We start from the raw sequence: 4,655 nt of genomic DNA on the forward strand, positions 1-4,655 counted from the left end.
TTAAATTGAATTTCTTTTTTGGGTGGTTTTTATTTCTTGGAATAATAAAAAGCATGCACACAATTACAATTGTCAAATACGATTTTTCTATATGTTTTTTTCGTATAAAAATCTTTTATCAAGCAGTACTTCTCGTCGGAGTTTTGGCAAATTGCTGTCTTGGTTCAACTCGAAGCAGATATATTTTGTTATTTTTTATTCCTCATAATGTTTGAAGCCGTTAAACACAAAATATTTTACTGGATTGAAAGTGAAGTAAAAAGCAAGATACATCAATTTCGATACTCTTTTTTTTTTGCATATTAATACTGTGAAGTATTAGCTTTTTATCATTTTACAATTTGAATATCATGAAATGTAATAAAAGACTCATTAGAGTAGACTGTATGTTTTTTCTCAGTTAGAAACACTTTTTCTTCCAACTTATTAAGACCGAAACAAGCATATGTGCCGTCCTAAAGCCGTGATATGTATAGCTGAGCAGGGGAAACAAGCACAGAGGAAAAAAGCAATGCATTTTATTGTCATAAATCTACATGTAATATTTGCTGCTTGACGTAAAGTCAACATTGATCAACTAGAAGTCCTGTCCTCGGGATTTGTATTTTACACTTGCTTTTGAAACAAACAAAAAAATGATAACGCTTGAATCTTTAAGTCTTACTTATTAATTAATACGGTTAAATGACTCAAACTTGCTACACTGATAATTCATTAAAACTTAACCTGCAATATGGAATAATGACGGAACACAATCAAAATACAATTAACGTGCGAGACCGTCCTTTGCAATATTTCCAGTGAATTGAAAGCTGTGAAAGGTGCAAACCATAAAACTGATGACGCCATACAAAACATAAAATTCCAAAATATTAAAAGAACTTGTATCGGAAATTGGTGAGTCAAATTCGGAAATAAATCATGTACACGTTTGTACCCAGAATAACCACAAATATATCCGTCATATTTGGTATATAAATGCCAATAACCGTGTATGTTAGATCGTATTATCCTTAATCCATTACAACTACATAAGTGTACTTCAAAGAAAACAAATCTCTATAAACGTAAGTCAAAACTATATCAATTTTAGGTTATGATATTCGCATATTTCAATTGAAATGAAAGTTGATTACTTATCTATAGACAGCAATCATTTTTAGAATGATGTGTTCCCTATTTACTTCTGAACAGTTATAGTTAGGTTTGAAAATTAACACGTACATTTTTTTCTAAGATGAAGAGATAAAAATGAAAAACTATTATTCTGTTATAAATATTTTTGTGAAAACGCCGAAACGAAAATTGTCGAAAAAGGCGATACAGGCATGACAAATTGGAAGCTTCTCTCAGGGAGCTACTGTTTTAGCTCAAATTTATAAAACAAATACTTTCATTAACTTTGGAAACATCTGGAGTGAAATCATTCTGACCAGTGATGTTATCATGTTAAAGTAAGTGCAAGACTATTTGGATTATTCCGTAAATAAAACATCATTCAGAGTTACGTATTTGTGTAAAAGCAAATCGTGACATTTATACATAGATTATAATAAACATGTAAGATACACAAGAGCATCATATTATATGTTCTTCATCAAATATCATCTATGACAGTATTTTCGACTATTAAGAGACAACTTATTCAATCATGTATTTCTGTATTTCAGATGACAAACTTTTTGAACAGTTGTATCTTATTTTTTACTATTTTTGCCGCTTGTACAGTACATGTACATGGGTATAACTTACCATATTCATCCTATTATCCCGTACAACAAGATTATTCTACAGGAGGAGTATTTGATGTGTTCGGACAACTAGGTGGATTATTTCGTAAGTAAAGTAAAACTGTCCTTTATCGTTAAACTTTCGTGCAAAAGAATATACACACGTTGATAATAAAACACATGACAAATCGGCTAAAAGCATCATATACGCTCTTCATAAAAAAAAGTCTAGAATAATTAAAAATAAAAATATTCCAACTTTTGAAAGTATCAAATACAACATATTTTAAAGAAGAACCAAAACTGACTTCGTTAGAGGGAGCTGCTGTTTTGTCTTAAACATTCAAAGCAATTAGTTTCATTGAATTTCGAACAGACGGAGGGCAATTATTCTGGTCTAAGTACAGTACTTACGTTATTCTGTTAATTTATTGCACGGGCTTTTATCTTCCAAACAACGTGCAACATTCGCCGTATTGATTATAGTACCAGTGGTGGATCCAGAACTTTTCATAATTGGCCGCTGACTTACCTAAAAGGGGAGGGGCGCTCCAGTCATGCTTCAGTGATTCCCTATATAATCAACCAAATTTTTCCCACGAAAGAGGGGCGCGCCCCCTCCCCTGTATCCGTCTATGAGTACGTAGAATTGTTATAAAACCAGATAAGTACAGAATCATTTTATTTAGCCACATTCAATATTATTTTATTTTGTCCTTTTTAGTGATATACGTTTTGCTGATGTCAGTTCTGAAGAATTTTGGAAATAGAACAACCAAATAAGTACAGCTGGCAGGTAATATATATACACACATATATGATCATATGTACATACAGTTATAAATAGTATCAAACATTACTGAGTTCCAAATTAATAAAAGCCATTAAGGGAGGCAACTCGAATTCAAATAATTGAACTAATATTAAGGAGGAACCCGCCATTTTCACTTATTGGTAATATCATGTAACAAGTCATACCTGACGTGATTATGTTGATATGTCTCAATTTATCTTCCAACATTCAAAGTGTTGTGTAACTGTATGTTCTAATAAATATACAAATGAGAACGGAAAATAGAGGTCAATTCGCAGTAGTCAATGGTAGTAACCATAAAACTTTCTCACAAATTTAATAATTGATTGAAATAAAACTGCCTTAGTCTTCTGATGCCCCGGCCATATTTTCGTTGTCAGTAAAGTCAGTATATGGCACACACAGTCAAAATTGCGAATGTTCTCACTACTGAAATATAAAGCATGGCAAGTGGCGCATCTTCTCATGTCGTTGGAATGTATACTTCAAACTTGCATTCAAGTCATAGCACTTGCTTAATTAAATATGCTGCAAATTTTGACAAATGATACTTAAGTTAATTAAAGTTAAAAAAAATTACAGCGGTTTTCAATATATTGTTTACAATAATCTAAATTAACTGTGAATTTATTCTTACAGGTATTGTAACCGCAGATTTAACACCAAAGAAACTTCGCTCACCACGTCTTTCAGAATGTTTGTTGAATGTTTAAAATAAATGTTATTTTTAAAAGTATGAACGTGGTATCCTTATTCAATGAAATACCAAAATATGAAAAATAATGTGGTATGACACTATTACAAATGAGACAGCTATTCACAAAATACCAAAGGACAACCGAGCTTCGGAACCATAACTCTTATGTCCTTGTGTTTATTTGCTTTCAATATTTACGGACCATAGATGTTGCAAATAGTCGAAAATTATCATAAGGACCTTAGAGATACGGTTCCAAAGTTAAGGACAACCATGCAAACGACTACATGTCAACGTGAGACCTTCAACAATGAAAACAAACCATACGTTCAATAAGCTACAAAAGACCATGGAATAATAAAATACGAAACAATTCAAAAGAGTAAACTAATGGTCTTCTTAAAGCGTATAAACATTAAACGAAAAACAATATATTTTAACCGTAAATTGTGATGGACAGCAACCATGAAGAGTCTACTTTAAGATTTTGCAAAACGTCAAATGTTAACGCCCCGTCCTTAGTCATGTATTTCTATGAGGGTTGTCAGATTATTGATAACGATTCATAAGAAACTGAGTATTACTGCTAGCTTTTCCATAGTTTGTTTCATAAATGGTATATTTCCCTACGTAATCCATGTCCTTTTTAGATTTTGACAACTATCGAATGTGCCTTCTTTTGGTTTTGATCGCTGAACAACTGTTTGGAGGGCGAAATTTATGTGATATGAATGCTTAGCTATCTCTTGTGCTTGTATTTAAACCTCATTTATGTGTTTTGATTATTGGGTTGCTGTCTTATACAAATTCACCCACGGCCTGTTTATAATAGATAATCATGAGGTTAGTACAAACTTAACGAAAAAGAACAGCTGTGAACATATATAAACGGCGAATTGTGGTAGCAAGACATTACATATAGCAAAATGTGGTATGATTCCCTATGAGACAAATCTTCACAAGAGACCAAATGACACAGACATTAGCAGCGAAAGATTACCCACGACCTTCAACAATCAGCATAGCCCATACCGAATAGTCAGCTATAAAAGGCTCCAAAATGACAATTGTAAAACAATTAAAATAAGAAAAGTAACCGCTTAAATATAATTTATGTACAAAATAATGAAGGAAAAACAAAAATGTAACACAGCAACAAACGACAACTACTGAATTACAGGCTGTTGACTTGGGACAGGCACATACATGATATGGTGGGGTAAACATGCTAGCGGGCTCCCAACCCACCCTAACCTGGGGCAGTGGTGAAACAGTTCAACAATACAACAAACTATGATAATCATTCGACAAAGTCTTAACTCATCAGATTGATACGAATAAAAATGCATCTAACAAAACCACACAGTGGACGTGGCCGGGTACTTGAACAGCCTAACAACAAAAATACACCAAG

At 32.7% G+C, this 4,655-nt stretch overlaps 1 long non-coding RNA gene across 1 annotated transcript; it reads left to right on the forward strand.

The window, feature by feature from the left end:
- Positions 1–222: 222 nt before the first annotated feature.
- LOC139510463 (uncharacterized) lies at positions 223–3,271 on the forward strand. The gene is made up of 4 exons (XR_011661884.1): positions 223–1,067; positions 1,671–1,836; positions 2,455–2,526; positions 3,184–3,271. It is a non-coding gene; the product is annotated as an uncharacterized lncRNA (long non-coding RNA).
- The last annotated feature ends 1,384 nt before the right edge of the window (positions 3,272–4,655 follow it).

This window comes from Mytilus edulis, chromosome 2 (assembly GCF_963676685.1).
Source record: "Mytilus edulis chromosome 2, xbMytEdul2.2, whole genome shotgun sequence".
NCBI lineage: Eukaryota > Metazoa > Mollusca > Bivalvia > Mytilida > Mytilidae > Mytilus > Mytilus edulis.